The 19286-nt window shown below is 46.0% G+C and overlaps 1 protein-coding gene across 1 annotated transcript in view; it reads right to left on the bottom strand.

Annotated features, from left to right (window-relative positions):
* The window catches only part of LOC116435083 (A-type potassium channel modulatory protein DPP6), a 165449-nt gene extending 146635 nt beyond the window's left edge, over positions 1 to 18814 (bottom strand). Inside the window, exon 1 of the mRNA XM_031994261.2 lies at positions 18105 to 18814. The gene's annotated coding sequence lies outside the window, so the exon portion shown is untranslated. The remainder of the gene's footprint in view (positions 1 to 18104) is intronic.
* Positions 18815 to 19286: the final 472 nt, after the last annotated feature.

Here is a 19286-nt window from a genome sequence, read left to right as displayed (position 1 = left end):
CAGGGGCCCGACACGATACTCCAAGCCGAGGGGTTAATTCCTCCCCACTGCCACTCAATTTTCTCGCGTATAAAGCACTCGTTCGGAGAATAACGTTCGCAGCGAGCCGAGTGTCTCAGCGATATGCGCGCCATCGAGCAAATTGCGACGAATTAACGAGAAAGATGCTCCCGAAACGGAATGGAATACCTTCGACAAAGTGGTTTTCTCGCGTCACTCGAAAGCAACTTCGTCAAACTATTCGCGCTGCTTCTTAACTGACTAATCATCAGACCCGTGTCTCAAGGCACAGCAAATAACCTCCGCCATACCCAGCTCACGGTAAAACTTCGAGAACTATCAAAATTTCGAAACAAATCAGCTGTTCCTTAACACTTAATCGACTGAAGCAAGCTAATTCACCGAAACAATTCGAAAAGTTCCTAAAACGCGATATTCTAACCAAAATTCCTAGGAGTTACCGTAAAACCGTACTAAAAAGGAATTCCTGCCTGTCGAATTTATTAACAGGATCGTTCCGCTCGGATAATCAAACGAAATGCGCGAGATAATTAAATCGAAGCTCAATTGAGTCGCCGAAGAGGAGCTCCTCGAAGAGAAGGGGCGAGGATCGATCATCGAAATAACGAAATTCGGCTGGCGAACGTAAGCCTGGCCGCGTAACGGGACCTCTTATCATCCTTTCGAAGTGTGCTTCACGCACGGGGCCAGAGTGGAAACGATAGAAGGGGAGCAGAGAAGCGAGAGAGGGGGAGAGAGGAATTTCGGATATACGATGCGAGGGCGGTGGGTGGGAGCGCAGAGGAAAAGTTCGAGTTGGACCAGTAGTAGGATCGATAGTTCTGTCATAAGCCGGCACGAGCAACAAAACCGCACGCGTCAGCCTTAGCCGGTTGCGGTTCATGATAACGATTCAATTTTTCCGCGACGGGAATCTCCTCCCACCTATTACATTATTCGAGGGAGACGTTCCCTAGGCTTTCCAGCCGCGTTTTCTTCCCACGGCGGGGGAGCGTTTCGAGAAACCTCGCTGTTCTCCTTGGAATACTGGGTGTGGTCCTTATGCTTCGCGCGAGTAACGTCGGAGAATTAATTGATGTTTCGGTATCTGCTCGGGAATGTCGTTTTATAGAATTCGTGGGTGTAACGTTGGTTGATGCAGGTGATCGTGGAAGATGTTTGTGAGATAATTTTCTGTTGCAGAGGGATAGATGGTACGATTGGAAGTGGAATGTTGAGACTTAGGTTTAGATTTCTAATTCTGTGATGATATTTCGTTTTTGCTTAGTTTGAGATTGGTTCATTATTAATTAATACTATTCGTTAGTATTCAATTTTTATTCTATAGTAATCTGTTCATTTCTCTTCTTTCTCTGGCAACTACTGTTCACATCATCTCAAAGTATTTGAATCTTCGTTCCCAGAACATCTGACGCACATCACCCTCCTCAAACTTCACCTATTAATTTCTACCTATCAAAATCATCAATCACTCACAGAATCAACTTTCAAGGAACCAACCATCAGACAAAAACAGCTGTAGCAGAAAACGATTAGAAGTGGGAATATTGAGACTTTCGAACATTGAGACTTAGGTTTAGATTACTAATTCTTCGATGATATTTCGTTTTTGCTTAGTTTGAGACTAGTTTATTATTAGTTAGTAGTATTCGTTAGCATTCAATTTTTATGCTCAAAATATTTAAATCATTCCCAGAACATCCGACGCACATCTGACGCACATCACCCCTCAAACTTCTATTATTTTCTACCTATCAAAATCATCAATCACTCACAAAACCAACTTCCAAGGAACCAACCATAATACAAAAACAGCTGTATAAAACAAAAACAACAGTACCACTCTCGACAAATTCAAGCTCCCCCTCTCCATCGAATAAACCACCCCAAAGAAACTCAAACGCAAACCCCTACGCAGAACGAGGCACATAAAGCTACACAATGCGCCAGGTTACGGTACTAAAAATTCCAAAGAGGTCCGCGTGGGAGACGGATGGACCGGAAGAGGGTGAATTCGTCCCGCCGGTTATCATTCCGTCGCAACGTATCGCTCTGCCGGGCGTGCTTGAAGATCGGACGTGTGATACGGGCCGAGCGAGTATCGCGGACTCTGCCGGGGTTCTGCTCGAGACGCAATACGGCGTAACATTAATTACATCCAGTTAACGGTCACGCGGCGTGTCGCGTCGAGAATCGACGCGGGATATATTATCGACGGGCGCGATTAAAATTAACACGCACGCGCGATAGCAACGGCGCACAGTGCGGCCGCCTCTGGGCAAAACCCCGAATTCTACTGTTCGTGTAACGAAAATTAGAGGGTTCCAATATGTCGCTGTACAGAATGATTGTCATTTATGATTGTCATTTCGCTCCACGTGTTTTTATAACAACTTGTAACTGAATTCTTGCTCGAGGAGTGTTTTTTTAGATTTACAAAGTTGAACGCCGTTCGCGGGTGACGAATAAAATTTCCTATTCGAATGATCATGATAATGTTGGAGGTTTCAACAGATGTAGCTTCACTAGAGTACTATAATGAATCTCTGAAGAAACTGAAAATAATCTGCCATTTTTATAGAAATTGCATATTAATCGTACTAAATGCTCGATAGTTCTAGTGTTAAGCTATCGAGTTTTGTCCAGAAAACGAGCATTTGAACAAATCCCCAAATTCTACTGTTCGTACAATGAAAATTGAAGGTTACCAATATGTCATTAAGTAATCCTTGCTACACAAAATGATCATCATTTGAAAAACAACAATGTTCCGCGAATGAATTCCATTTCTCTATTCACATAACGTCAGTAATCGAAACGCAAAGTCTCCATTGTCACTGAAGGAACTTCACAATATCCCTGTAACGTAAACAAAAACAAAACCACCGTGTGCTTAGCTCTATACCTTACAACTTTCGCCCGAAGCATTTGTTTGTATCACTCATACCTTTCAGGTTATCGAGTTTTGCCCAGAAAACGGCCATTTAACCGCACCGCGCGCCGGCCGCCCGGTAACAATGCGAACGCTCGATAAAATTCGAGGGCCGATCCGAGCTTTACATTAATTCCGGTGAACAATAAAACCGGCGCACGGCCGCCCCGTCGACTTTTAATCCCGATCATTCTAACGAACGAACGGCGACCGTGTACCCGCTGTTTATCGTCCGAAGTTTATTATTATATTACCGGTGTCGCGGTAAACCGCGGCTTTTCCGAATCGCCGCTGAATTATTGAATACTTCGATGCCGGTTAATCATCGGCCGGTAGTTAACCGTTGTTCGCCGGCCTTATGAAATTACGCGCACTCGTTCGTCCGGGTACACGTCGATCGAGTTCCCGTCGAACCGCTGGAGCGCAGCGTATCGCGCGCCGCTCGCGAAATAAATGTGCCGTACGCTGGAAATTTATCGGTGCGTTCCGTTGCGCAGGAAACTGTTGAAAGTAAATCTTTCGACTCGAATTCAATTGATTCTGCGCGCTGCACGAAAGTGCCCGGTGTCTTCGTGTAACTTCGTTACGGCTGTTCGCTCGCATCGAGCGCCGCGCGCGCGACACGCGCGATCCCGCGTATCGCGCGACGGAAATTTCATCAATTTTACATGCGCTTTCATTCGAGCCGTCACTCGACGCTCGTGGTATTCGGAAAATCAACGGTGTTTCCCGCGTGGAGACTGGAAATATTCCGTAAAGATGGCGGAACGCGTTTCCTAGAACACCGCGACGCATAATTCTCCTGGCAAACGGTTGGTCGCGAATATTCCGACGCGATCGCGGCCGACGTAATAGTACGTCCCCTTAGAATTTATCGCCGGCACTGGAATTTGTATACATTGTTGTTTGGATTTGCGACAGGTGAATCACGCGTTCAAATAAAAGATCCAGTTTGTTTATTCCAGCTGTACTCCACGTGTGTTCAACGTTGTTTCTAACAAAAATCACGCTAGGACGTAACAGTCGCGATATGTTATCAGTAGAATTCTACTATTTTCGTTTCGAATTTGTCAGCCAAGTTAAATACGATATTCCTGCAAAATTTATATTTCCACTTACAACGAACGTATCCGCGATCCACGAATCCTTCGAAAAACTCCGCTGCGAAAGTGCAGGAAACATCCGCTCGAACTCCAAGCCCGCGCAACGCTATCGCCGGAAGCGTGTCAAGCACAAAAGAAGCGTTCGCGTGCGAGTTGATTGGAGACGCGAAGATTCTGTCCCCTAATTCCAGGTTAGCCGTGCTCGCGATCCGAACGCACGCAGAGAAATCTCGGACCGTGTCTGCTCCTCCATTCAGGACTCTCCCTGCAAATTGTCACGGGAGCGAAAAGGGGAAAAAAAGGACAATCAAGGGAATAGGGTCCGCGAATAATAGCGGAGCGAGCGGAGGGGGGAAAGAGGGGGCAGACAATGGATGAAGGCAGCCACGCGACACCGAACCGACACGGACGATTTGCGAAACGGCCGAATGAAACAGGCGTTCCGTTTCATTCCGCGCCCCCGTCGGGGAAATGAACTTCCCGCTCATGAAAATCGCCCCTTTTTTCCCGGCCTCTCGGCCGGCCGCGCGACAGAGCGGACAACTGGGACGAGGCGTTCAACTTCTGGGACAATGCGGCCGATAATAAGATAACAACGCGCGTCCCCGGAAGATCCGGCGAAACTGCCCGACCGAAAGAAGGCCGGCCGGCTACCGTGGAATTCCGCGCGCGATAACGAACTTCACGGGGGTATTGTGTATCGGACGTGTCCCCGGGAATCTCATTATTTCAGCGGTCCGACCAGTAACGGACCAAACATCGCGAATCGATGACTCGGGGAAGTTCTCGCGTGCTCGCCACGGTTCCGTTCGCGCTCCCTTCGCCTTTTTTCATTTCTAGCGGAGGGAATTCGCGACGGGATTAAATGGGACACGGAGTTTTTAGGATTCTGATGGGAAAACTTTCGTCATTTCCAGATCATCTGTAAGCGGCGATCGGGGAAGTTGAGCTTCGCGCGGGAAACGTGAAATTTATTAAAGATACTGATGGATTTCGAAAGTTTCTTCGGACTCGGGTGTAGTCTTGGATTCGGTGGTTATTGATGTTAGCAGGATGTACGGGGAGTACTATCGAAAGGGACGGTGGGATCTTGAATACAGAGAAAACAAGGTTGTTAGATATCTTCACAATTTTGCTGTCGAATCAATTGGCGATCGAGAGGCGCCTCCGCAGTGCAGAGGGTTAAACGCTGCGATAGTAATAATAGTGTAGTAAACATCGATCAAACCGAAACTTTTAACTTAGGAAAATGAATAAGTAATTCGATTTTATAATTTTATAACCTCTCGAGTGCAAAGGGTTAAATACATATTTATTCCTAGCTCTCGATTACTCGAGATGCACCCTTTCATTATCTATACTATAGTAACACTATAGTACTAACGCCATAATTACCAGGTGAGTCAAAATTACTCATTCCTGAGTTCTTTCATAATTACTGAGAGGTTGGGTGAGTTAGCAGTTAGAATATTATCAGGCGTCTTAGTAGTGTCTCTTCTGTTTTCCGGTATTCTGTGTTTCTTAATTGTCATTGTATTACTAGTGAAACGGTAACTTATCTACACATGTAAAAATAATACAAATCTTTCAATGATCGTAGAGACTCCTTAACACTAATCGAACCACGATGTGATTCTAAGTCACATTTGAACTTCTTACTTAAATTCATTCCTACCTCTCGATCACTCAAGATCCACCCTTTCATCATTTATACTATAATAACACTAGAATACTTACTCTGAATATACAGAGTGGTTCCACGAGTAGAATCGTACCATTTTTGTTTCGAACTTATCAGCCAAGCCAAATTCCGTCCGACGCGTGCAATGAAAATGTAAGTTATTGCTAAAGACGATTAAAATTCCCCGAAGTTTTCACGGTAGGATGAAGCCGTCCGCGCGAACGAATCTCTAATCCTGGCCGGGGTTATAAGTAGCTCCGTTTCAGACGCAGAATGTCGCGTGGAAATTTCGACGCGTCGCCGCGGCGGTCGATGGCGGGAAACGGAAAAAGGAAAAGCGAGATGCGCGTCCAGTAATTAAACTGTCCCACGGAAACTCATTTCCCCGCGGGAATTCCTCTCTAAACGGGCGGGCTCGGAAAAAAATTCAACGGAATCGCAAGTCCAGAAATTTCATTAGCCGTCCACCGGGCCGAACGCCGGTCACGCAATTTACGAGGAAGTTTTGACTTCGAATGAGCCGCCGCCGCCGCCGCCGCTAATTTCGTTTCAATTCCCCGCCGCTTTGTAGCCTGCAGTTTTTCAGCCCGCGCATGCCCCTCGAATTAGAATCATCTGGAGCACAAATGTCCTGCGGATTGTTGGATCTACGCATTAACATTATTTTCAGCGGTCGGAGACTCTCACTGAGTGCTCACTCTATTGTCCCGTGATTTTCGACGGTCGCTTTTCGCTGAAATTATATATCGTCACCGTAAATTATTAATTTATCAGCGCGTGAAACGTGAAACATCGAAGATTCTTTGAAATGTACCAAACCTTCAACAGACGAAGCTAAATTGTACATCAATCGTATAATTGATAGAACAAAAGGAAACTGCTGATCTCTTGCTATTCGAGTTATTAAATCATTTTGCGACTTAGTCTTCGAAATATGAAAATTTCGTCTCACGCGCTACGATTCAACATAACAACGCCGATGAATTAAATTCGACCGTAAAACACGCCTCCGATAACGATCGACGCACGGGATTCACGCAACGGAAGTGTCGCGAAACTTTCGTCTGTCCCGTCGTCGCCTCGAATTATCGGCATGCATAATTTCGTTTCCAAATGAAGCAAACTTCCGCGCAAATTAGGACACCGCGGGGAGAATCGGCTGCCGCGCAGCCCCTAAAATCGTCCGGCGGATAATTCGTACTTAAAGTCGAAACCGTGTTCCGCCCCTAGGATCCACGGTGGAACACATCGCAGCGTGCAAACGTGTTTCGAGGCGAAACAGAATACGGCATAATTATCTCGCGTGAAACGGAAATGATGAATTTACAGCGTTCGCGGTATTCCATGCTGCCTTATTTTTTTTTGTCGTTTTCATTGTCTGGAAGGGTTGCCGATCACGATGGAGCCCGTTCCTCGAGATTCCATTATTTCCGGAACGGGCGAGTGGATAGAAAATTATTACACTGCTCACGTAATCGATATACTTGCACGGCTAATCGAATGAAGCCTTCGTTTGGCTCAAACGAAGCGATGAGTGGAATCAAGGGGCAACCTCGTTATCTGTCGGCTTCGATCGTTCCACGCGCGGCTGATGCGTTTACCAAGATGAATTCGTAAACATTGGATCGTTTGAAAGAAACGACTGAAATCATGATCGGTGGGAAACTGAGAAGGAACTTAGAATGTTCTGTTTGTATTGTTGACCTGATATGTAACCGTGGTTTCCGTTTGTAGCTGTTTAATGGAATCTTTTGACCCCTGATTTCTTTCTCTTATTGGGAAAAAAGAAAAATTCTAAGCGTATGTTGTACCTATATTTCCTTTTAAGTATAATAGTTGATTACAGAGGAATAATATTTACTTTGAATTCGAATGAACTGAGTATAATATATCTATATTTGTTGAATCATGTTGAAAATCTTCTTCACGAGTCTCACTCGTTGTTGCAGGGCAAGCGGTTAATAATCGACGTTTAATAACGTTGGATAATCGATGTTCGATAATACTGATTCTCCTAGGTTGTACATTTACAAAAAACGGTGAATATCTTTTGTAACGAATGGTTGTACAGAAATATCACGTGCACGCGCGTCCGTGTCCCATGTACCGTGATTTGCGAGTTATTTTCCAATTCGGTTTGCGTCGTGTCTGTGTTTTATCTTTTAAAAACGTCGTTCAGCCGTGATTGATCGCCCGGCGAACGTGGACGAGGCGTTTTTTGGTTCGCAATTTCTAAAACTGAAACGCGTTAACCGAGAATGTTTCTTAATGCAAAGAATGTTAAGCACTGTGTCAGTGGCCGCCGGTGACGAACGTTTTCGAATTATTTGAAAACACTCGTGATACGCCAGATAATCGATGTCGAATGAAAAGTGTTTGATAACGTAACGAAGCTGATAATAAGATAACGCGAGGACAGTAACGTCAAATGATTAACACTGAAACTACCGATTAATTAAATTGACTTTCCGAAATTCCTCTATAGAAACTTGAGTGCATATATCGAGACTTTAATTCATTTATAATTCAGTTTGCATACTGCTAAATCAATTTCTTTAATAACATCACAGAGAAGCATCTGTTATCTTTTCAGTAATTGCAAAAAGTAGAAACCAGGAATCATTTTGACCCGTCTGGTAGGTTCAGTGTTGATAACGAAGCTGATAACAGTATAATTCAAGGATAGTAACATCAAATGATTAACACTGAAACTACCGAGCAGTCAAATTGACTTTTCGAAATTCCATAGAAACTTCAAGAGTGGATATTAATTGATTTATAATTTAGTTTGCGTACTGCTAAATCAATTTCTTTAATAACATCTCAGAGAAGCATCTGTTGTCTTTTCAGTAATTGCAAAAAGTAGAAACCAGGAATCATTTTGACCCGTCTGGTAGGTTCAGTGTTGACAACGAAGCTGATAACAGTATAATACGAGGATAGAATAAATAGCAAAAGAATAACTCCACGGAAAAACGATGAAGATTTCCATGGTGCATAACGCGTTAATAATATTCTCGTTTCACGAGTTAAAAAAATCCATGCACGAGCAGTTGAGCGATAAAAATGACTACGAGGGTGTCGGTACGAGCTATTTGGGCAGATTGTTCGATTCGCCGCTAATACAAAAGCGATTCCGATGATTATCGACAATTTTTGCGGGACGCGGGTGGTCGTTAGCCTCGTACAGGTTGTTCGGCGAGCGTTTTCGGTCGGCCCGCTATTATCAGAGGGTGCGAAGGGTGGGTTTTAACAATTTTGCGGGACAGGGGTTGCGCGCGTGCCGCGGTAATCGAAAATTGAAGCCGCGAGATTAACACTATGAGCGTCGGTTACTTTTAGGAGCGACTTTCACCGGAAACCGGTTAGTTCCATCGAGAATTTGCAACTGCGACTTTGATTGTGTGCAGAGGTACAATATAATAACCATTGATTTATAAAAAATGATCAGTATTCAATTAACGTTTCTATGAAATATTAAATCTCTTACCGATTGCGAACCGATAGTTCAGATGTCACGTGAATTTTCGAAATAGAAAAGATTACGCTAACGAAAGGGAAGTTCAACGAAACTTAATAGTAACGTGTCATCGAAAATGCATACATATAAACATGTATTTTAATTAATGAAACGTAATTCTGAATTAAGCAACCGATTTTTCGAGCGAGATGAAATTTTCATATTTCGAAGACTAAGTCGTGGACGAATGATTCGATTACTTGAACAGCAAGATATCAGTACGTAGTTTCCTTTTTTTATATTAATTAAGCAATTTAACTTCATCTGCTGAAGGTTTGGCGCATTTTAAAGAATCTTCGTCCGCAAAGTGTTAACACGTTCGCGAATGCATAGAATTTCACGGTCTATAGACGAATACCGCAAGTCAGCTTGTCAAATATACGAGACAGTAAAAAGTATATAATAAAATTATATTGTCAATTTTCAGCTGTAAATTTTCAAATATAGAACTACGTTATCAGCATTCTATAAAATGGAGAATAACGTGGAACGTTACTAAGATTCTAAAAACATTGAAAATGCTACGTCACCGGTAGCAAATGTGTTATGAAAACCGACAACGCTTCTTCATTACATTTTTAACACCTAATTACATTGGTTACATTGTACTTAGAATGTACGTAGCTACGAGGAATATTACCGAAGCAATTGTCAGCGAATGACTAACCAGTTACATTTGAAGATTAAACAGAACTTCCGGCAATAACGAATACAGGTTTGGTGATTCTTGTCCGTGAAACATTGCTCGGAATTAATTCTAACTCGATTCTTAGCGCAGAACAAACAGAAACTCGCAGAAAGCGTCGGAGTGAAGTGCTCCCGGTTGTAAGTGCCTACGAATCCCCCGTTCGCCGCTTTACGATGCGTTCAATGCGGAACAGAGGCCGGAGTAATCCGAGCGGACTAGACAACGGATCGTAAAATGGAGGCGCGTCAACAGGGGATGACGCGATGACGTCCGATAACCGCGTTATCGCCGTACGCACGCTCCTAATTAAATTAGTCGCGAACGGAAGGAGCCGCCGGCCGGATCTGTTCATCTTCGGAACGCACGAACGTGATTATCGGTTGATTGGAAACCGTTATCCGCGCAAGGTGCTCCAAAATGGCCGATGAAAGCCTCGCGCGAACCGCTATAATCGGAACCACTACTTTCCTAACGAAACTAACGTCGACTAGTAACGATCGATATAACCGTTCCATGAAATGCGAAGAATACTTAACAATCTTCACGAAACAATATTTGCGAACATTAACCCTTTACCGACGATTATTGACATTCCGAGATGAAATGTTCATGCTTCGAAGTTGCAAATAAATGAGCAAGGCAGCACATAGTTTCAGTCTTTTTTTCTGTTGTTTATAAAATTGATATATTTAGCCTCATCTGCTGAAGGTTTTGTATATTTCAAAGGGTCTTCGTCCGCGAAAGTCAAGTTTTAACACGTCACACTCGAATTTTGAAGCAATTAGTTTCTAACTCAACGATCTCGGAAAGAGAATTTACTCGATAGTATACTATTATAATCTCTTCACGCAGTATTCGGAGTTCAACCGAGGAATTAAATTCTCCCATCGATTGCTCAAGGCAAACCGAAAGGAATTCCGCGCAAGAAATATCTCACCTCCTTAGTATTGTGCGGGGAACGGTCCTCAATGTGTTTTACGAGCGGAACGCTGTTTCAACGGAGAAAACGATCCTTAAAAATTCAACAAAGATAATTTCCGCGGGAATCAAACTGCAATTGGATATCAGGCAAACGAACGAACGCTCGCAACGGCTTGGCAGAAGTCCCTCCGAGATCCCCGACGTTTCGCGGTATAAATTTCCCATTGGCGACGGAATTCTTCAAATTCCGCGGCGCTCCGGGGCCGAATTGGAAATTTCCCTACCTCCATAAATCCGGAATCTCCTATTTCCATGGGCGTGCTTATCCGCGGCGAATTTCGCTTCCTCTGTTCGTTTTTTCCCGCGAGCCGCGCGGATAACGACGCACGTTCGTCGGGGCTCTCTCCGTTTTGAGACGACGGACGTGATAATGGTCGGGAATTTTGATTGACGTTGATTTTAATAAACGTCAGTTTTCTTGGAATTGTTAACCTTTTTATCGTACAACATCGTATCGGTATTGTGAGGGTCTCAGGTGGAAGTTAAAAGGAGTAAATCTCAGATCTTCTGAGTTCAGATGAAATATCATTCGTCTCTTATGAATTCTTACGCCTAAAGTAAATCTGGATAACTAAAATCTTAATTACTATCTTATTATAAAGTAAATCTTTTTACTAAATTAATCATGGTAAATTAGTATATACAAACGTAACGTTTCAATCGATCCTAAAGTACATATTGTCATTGAAGAAACTTCAAAATATCACTGTAATGTAAACAAAAACAAAATCACCATATGCTTAGCTCTATAGCTTACAACTTTCATCCGAAGCATTTGTTTTATCACTCTTAACACTAGGACTACCGTACCAGTCAAAACTGGTTTCGATTTTTTTGTTTAGCAATTATTGATATCTTCGAAGCATTGAATATTCGAAATGATTTTGAAAACAAATAGTTTCACTAGAGTACTATAATGAATCTCTGAAGAAACTGAAAATAATCTATTGTTGCCATTTTTATATAAATTGCATATTAATCGTATTAAATGCTCGGTAGTTCTAGTGTTAAGCTATCGAGTTTTGTCCAGAAAACGAGCATTTGGACAAATCCCCGAATTCGACTATTCGTATAATGAAAATTTAAGGTTACCAATATGTCGTTAATTAGTCCCTGCTATAAAGAATGACCATCATTCGAAAAATAACAATGTTCTACAAATAAATTCCGTTTCTCTATTCATTTAACGTCGGAATCGAAACGCAAAGTATCCATTGACACTGAAGAAACTTCATAATATCCCTATAACGTAAATAAAAATAAAACCACCGTATGCTTAGCTCTATACCTCACAACTTTCGTCCGAAGCATTTGTTCGTATCGCTCGTACTTGTTAAGTTATCGAGTTTCGTTCAGAGAACGGCTGTTTGGCCGCACTGCGCGGCCGGTTGTCATCGTCCGCCGGAAATCGGCTAGACGTAAGCCCGCGGTTTACGGGCGTCGCGGCTGCCAAAATTTGCGTATCAACGGGAAACGCAGCGCGGCGAGCGTCGCCGTCGCGGGTTCGGGAGCGTGACTTATTGTCGTGCGCGATCCGCGAACACGCTCGCCAAGAATGCGCACCATCCCTCTGAGACGGCGTCCTCCGAAGAATTCCGGCTCGGTCGCCCGCTCGCCCGCTCCGTCGAAGAGACCGCCCGGCTGCTCCGGAATTTATTAGACCGTGGCTTCTTAACGCTTCCCACGATTTTACGACGCGAATATTTTCAAACTTGCCGTTGTACCGCGGACGGACCGAAGCTCGATAAGAATGGCGATCTCCCGTTAGTTTGTTCGGAACGATCGTTCCCGCTTTTATTAAATGTTAAACACCTGCGTCAAGATTGTTCGATTCTATTACCGAGTTTGAGTGATTGGCGAAGTTTTAGGATCGAATTTAATAAACCGGAATGTTTCTCGTTGCCGACACATGGGATTCGAGGGAAATTATCGTTTCACGCTCGTGAATATTGTATTCTACGAGTCTAGTGCGAGCGATCTACGGAACTGTCTTCTTTTATTTAATAATTTCCTCTTAACCAGTTAACCCTTTGCGGGCGGAGATTCTATAAAATATACGATACCTTCAGCAGATGACGCTGGATTACTTATGAATTGCTTAATTAATGTAAAAAAGGAAACTACGTACTGATATCTTGCTGTTCAAGTAATCAAATCATTCGTCCACGACTTAGTTTTTTGAATACGAAACTTTCATCTCGCCGAAATGTAGACATTCGTCCGCAAAGGGTAACTGTGTTTGATGAATACACGTCATCGTAAAGCTTGACATGATACTAATTCTTTCATGAATTCTTTATGTTTTCACATAAACATGTAATTCTTCTTTGTTTCGCTTTGACCTTTCATTAACCCTCTATAGGCTCGTGTGACTTTGAAGTCATACATCAATGTACCGAGTTAAATTGACGTATTCAATTTTTTATTGCAAAATGACAAACGACATTAAATAATTAACCAACTTAAAGTTTTATACACACAGGCGTTTACGCTCAACGTCATTGTAATTTCAAAGTTACAAAATATATTCGTTTCAATAAATTTGTTGAAACTATTGAATACATTGTTAACTTGTGTTCGTATGTTGATATTTATTAATTTCATACTGCACAAATTTTGTTATAATCATGAAACAAAATTCGGCCCATAGAGGGTTAAAATATACTCTACGCGCATTCGTCCTGCGTTCGACGAGTACACGCTCCATTTTATTTTATTGCGCGCAGAACGTTTTTCCAACTAAATTCCACAGTTAACTGGTTCATATGCTAGATTTCCTATATTTCTTGAAACACACGAGTTCTTTCAATTCCCCACACACGCGTATTATACATGAATACATATTCATCATCAGTACATCATTCGTCGCGGTATTACCGAATGAACGATTGATTCGCAGAGGTTCACTTTAATTAACGACGTCGCGAATCGTTCAGAAGCATCTGTAACGGGAGTTTTCATTAAAAATGCTTCCCCTTTTCTCCATTGAAAAGAATAATACCGGCGTGCACGTGGATTAGTTACATTCAGGCATTGTTTCCAGATTCCTCGCCGCGTCGCGTCGGCTTATCGTTCGCATTTTAAGCGAAAATCCGCGGGTGTCTCTAAGTAACAACAAACCGGCGGATTTCGTCGTCGGGCGGGGTGAGTTAATTCGCAACGCGGCTGGATCAAAGCGCGCGACGCGGATCCCGTTCCACGCCGACGTAAAAACTCATTTAAAGGAGCTCGAAGCCCGGGATAACGTTGCCGTTCGCTGAGCAGCGTCCCTTGGGTGCGCGTTCGCTTAACGGAGAACCCGATGCAACGTAAAAACAAACAAAACCGGCCGCTTTGTACGCGACCCGCGTCCCTCTCTATTTTTCGCGCAGTTGCGGAAGGGCAGTTTCAGCGTTTCCGTTCCGTTCCGTTTCGAGCGCGGAACCCCGGCTTTTACGTGCAAATTATCGTCCTGTCAGCATTTACTACGGCCCCGGATAGACCGGGAAGAATAAATTGACGGGGCACGGGTCGGGGAAAATCGATCAAACGGAATCCACCACCCTGTGTAATTAAAAACCGGCGCTGGTCCCTCCGAATATAATGAGATTCGTACTTCCATGTAATCATCACGATTGGAAGTTGACGTTTTGAAACTCTGCGATACGCGAGTTATATTGGCTGTTCTTTATTCTAGACAGACAAAATATTTCTGAGATCCGCGTGCTCTTTGTCTTAAATGCTACAAGAGTTCACTCCTTTCAAGCCACTGTTCACTTCTACGGTAAAACTATATAAAGTTACTCAGAACTACACTTAGAAGCTTCACAAGCGCAATTAAATTTCACGAATATCTGCAACACCTTCCAAACTGCTGTTTTACCAAACGAACCATCGAAAGAAATCACTGGAAAAAACAGATCAGACTCGAATCTCAAGATTCAAATCTATAAAATCTTTCCTGAAGAACAACCATAGAATCGTGCAAAAAATGTTGCTATACCTGTCAAATTCAAATTCAAACCTCAAGATTTAACCCTTTGCACTCGAGAGGTGACTCGGTCACCATACAATTTGATGTACCAAAATCACAAAGCTTTACATACAATATTACAATCCATGAATATTTGAAATATTGAAATAATAATTTGCTTCTTAAAGGACGTCGTCTATAACTCAATGGAAACTGTTGAATATTTCCAACGAAGAACTTCCGAGCAAAGGGTTAAATCTACAAAACCTCCCCCAAAACACAACCCCGCAGCCCTGCGAACACTCATGCAACCGCGGGTTGCATCCGAAATTAGCCGATCCTGAAATTCGAGGTTCGCCGATACGTCCGATGGAATTTCAGCCAGATGAAAGTATCGAAGACACTTCGCAAGCGGGTAACAATATCAGAGCGGAGTACTCCCCCGCCTCCGGCGGCGTGCGGCAGGAATGTAATACCGCGTCTCGGTTTGCGCACTTCCGTTTCCCGGCGCTCGATCGCGACAACGCTGAAAGAGCGTGTCTGACTTCTATAAATACGGCTCTGTTTGCGCCGGTGCGGCGCAAACGGATGGCACCGGGGCCTTTAAAAATAAATGCGGCGGTTTCGGCGTCCGTGCGCCGCTGCGTACGCGAACGCGAACGGGCGCGAGCGAGTAACCAGCGATTTTCGGAGCATTGTTCCGCGAGCGGTTCCTCGAGGCCACCCCCGCCGGGCCGCGCTCTTCGGCTTCAAATCGGCCGCGAAATCGATGCGCGACTTCCGGCTCGCCTGGTTTCGTTCCCGAAACTGCTGGCGACGTAACCGCCGCGCCGCTCCGACGGCGAATCGCGAGCTCAACGCCGCGGGAGCCGACTGATGCGGTCTCGCGCACCCGCCGAGCGTGCGATCCCCAAACAGCGCGTAATTGAAGAGTTGCGTACCGATCAACAACAGGGAGGAGCGTTGCGTGTGCCTCCGATCGATCGGAAAATTGGCTGGAAGGATATTTTGATTTCCAGCGAGGGGAACGCCGCGATTCCAGGGTTTCGCTCGATTGAACTCCAGCGGAGGGATATCTTGATTTCTAACGAGAACGCTCCGATCGATCGGGCCATCGGGATATTTCGATTTCTCGGGGGAATTCGAACGAACTCGTTTCTCTGTGATTAATATATTGACGTTAACCCTTCGCGGACGATTTTCGACATTTCGGCGAGATGGAATGTTCATATTTGGAGGACTAAGTCGTGGACGAGTGAGTTAATTACTCGAATATCCGGAGATCTGCGCGTGTTTCCTTTGTTTCTACTGATTAAGCGACTGATCATTTAGTTTCGTCCGTTGAAGGTTTTGTACGTTCCTAAGAACCTTCGTCCGCAAAGTGTTAACACGATGAATTCACTGAACTATTAAGCAAAGTTTCAACGCAGCCTACTTTATCTTTAGTTCGCTTGATAGTTCGGTGAACGGTTTAGTGGAAGGTCATTCGATTTTCGCGTATTTCCGCGTGAGAGTGTAAGAGCAGAGCGAAGCGGTGGAATAAAAGAAGCGCAGAGATTGAGGTCTTCGCAAGACACATCGAGCTGTAAAGTAATGACGATACTACCGTGAGGCAGGAAGCGAGAATTCGACTGGAAATGGGATCCCAGTATTCAGAGAATGTGAGCACTGTGTCGTGACAATTATTCGACGATGTTGAACGCGCGGACGTTCGCTAGAAACTGACCTCGGAGTTAATTTCAGCTGCGGAGTGCTTCGGAATTATTTGTCACCCTGACATCCTTGGCTATTATAGTCAGCCAACTAGGGGTCATCGGCAGTCGAGTCGGGGATTTCATTTTCTTGAATCGCCGCGTTTGCGGTGTTTCGCTACAGCCGAGGGGAATCCTCTCTTCGCCGTTCGCCACCAAAGAATTTCGAAACCATTCTGTTCCGCACGAACGAAGCCACCAGAACAACTGGCAGCGATTCGTTAAATCAGATCACTCGGCCAAATACAGAACCGTTCCCGAAGAAACGACTCGATGAACAACTGAAACCTCTCGGGGCGTGTTCGCTAATCAAATGACATTTCAGAAACGTCCACCGAAATTTCACGCGTCCCCGGTTCAGGCGTTCTCGCCTGAAACTCGGCTCAACGTCTGATCCAGCCGACGCTCCGTAAATCCGTGCCTCGAATTTCGCTTCGGACGTGAATCATTCGGAAGCCAGAAAGACCGGAGTTACTCCGTTACGATTTACTGGTTCGGCACAGTTCGGCGGAGATCCGCAAGTTTGATACGTCCGAGTCGCTCGGGGGACGGCGCGCGGCAGCCGGGGACGCGGAAAGGAGCCCCGTTCGATCGTCCCCCAAAACAAATATCCAGCCGAAAACGGAGCGCACCGAGTTTCTGTTTACGCGTCACGTACGGAACGTCGTCGAAGCTTCCGTTTCTGGAACAGGTGCCCGTCGCCGCTGGCCGACGTCGCCGGAAGCCTCTCCGTGCGTCGCGGATGTCAACAGAGGCTGTCGGGGTCGAACTTTGACCCTACGCCGGCATTGTCCGCCGCCGGAACACGCCTCCAATAATTTAACGAACAATTTCGCCGGCGTCCCGAGCAGCGGGCCCGGAGACACCCCGAGCCGAGCGTCGGAGCAGCGTCCATCGGTACCCGGGCGAAACAGAATTTCAACGCGCACAGCGTTCCCCGATGAATCATTAACGACGCGAGTCGGGAGGCTTCCAGCCGGCGCGAGTCCCCGGCCCTCGGAAATCCATCCTCCCAGGAACTATAACCGAGGACGCGCGGAGTAGCGCGCTTTGAGCCTCGCTAACGTTAACCGGATCACGAAGCCAGGATCTACACTGTCGGAACTCTCAACCCTCCCTCCCTCTGTCCTCCTCCAGACACCGAGAGGCACGTTCCAGAAGAGCCGAGTCCGAACAGCGACACCCGCAGGCACGGGAAGCCCAGGATCCTCGAGCACGTATCGTTCAAAGACGACTTGACGTCTGCCGTACAAGGACGAGAAAGGTCTCTCGCTGTTTTCTTTGTAGCTTCGATCGACTGCACCTAACCTCGCCGAATGGCGAATTATCATCTTGAAACGAGGACTGTTACTAAGATCCACGCTCATCGAGCGATCTCTCGACATCGTCGTCTCCTACAGGCTCTCTCTGGAAACCCGTCGAGCTTCCGGGAGACAGCGGAACAGATAAGAGATAACGAGGATGTGTGTCCTTACCTCAGACGAGGCGATCCGTACGCAGCACACCGGAAGAACGGGGATGCCGGACGATCCTGGCTACCTCGAGGGAAGCTCGCCCGGGCGGCATGGCTCCCACCTCTTCGCCCTGTGATCCTCCCTGCTGCTGCCCGGCAGGGTGTCCTTTCCCGTTTCCTCGTCCTGTCCGCTTGCCCGACCAGCCGCCGAGGTTCCGCTCACCACTGCGTTTAAAGGCCACCGGGTTCCCCTGTCACCGTTCTCGAGAATCCCTCGCACCGTCCCCAGGAAAACGTCGGAGCCACGAAACCGTAGATAGCTCCAGTCACCAGCGGCGGGAGGTCCTTTCGCGACAGGACCTCCTCTCCCTCACCGTGTGTCACGTCGCGTCACGGTTCTTCTCATCCTAGCTACCTTGTCACTTTCTATCGTTCTCTCTCTCTGTCCCTCTGTCTGTTTCTCCCTCTCTCCCTCTCTCTCCCTGTCTCTCTCCCTCCCTCTGCTGCTGCACTCCGACGATGATCCTTGAGGAAGTCGAAAGGGTCGCGCGTTAGAGAGAGTGCACAGGCGGAGAGAAGAGAAGCTGGCCCAGTCGATGAGGCAGGGGAGAGTAACGACACGGTCGAAAGTAAAGAGGGACGATCTCTCTGGAGGATCGTCGACGACTGTCGAGCCAGGATCAGAGGAAAGAGAACACGGAAACCTAGGCACAGGACACGATGGCCCGGCCACTGCGCCGGCACTGAGGCTACGCCGCAGCCTCGGGTCTCCTGCTACTCCCTCCTGCCTCCGCTTCTCGCTCGCCCCGTCTCTCTCGCTCTCTGCTCGATGTCTCTCTTTCTCTCCCTTCGCGAACCCCCATCCGCCTCTCGCACTCCGACGCGATCCATTCGCATTCTGTTTCCCTTTCTCTCCTCGCGACTGGATCCTCTCTCTGTTCCGCGCTCCTCTCGCGGCTGTTCCCGTCTCTGTTTCTTGTACCCACCCTTGCTCCTGGTGTTTCCCTCTCTTCCTCCCTCTTTTCGGATTTCCACGCAGCGTCTCTTCTCGCTACACCACCCGCCCCCTCTGGCTCTGCTTTCTCTCTTTCTCCAGTTTCGTTAAAATAGTTTCTGTTCCGTTCGCTGCTCGCTCTCCCCCTCGCCCCCCTTCGGGTGCCGCGGCCACTGCATCCCCCCTTTTGCTTTCTCGATCTTTCTTGAT

The sequence above is a fragment of the Nomia melanderi genome, chromosome 4 (assembly GCF_051020985.1).
Source record: "Nomia melanderi isolate GNS246 chromosome 4, iyNomMela1, whole genome shotgun sequence".
Classification (NCBI taxonomy): domain Eukaryota; kingdom Metazoa; phylum Arthropoda; class Insecta; order Hymenoptera; family Halictidae; genus Nomia; species Nomia melanderi.
This window is presented reverse-complemented; position numbering and strand designations above follow the sequence as displayed.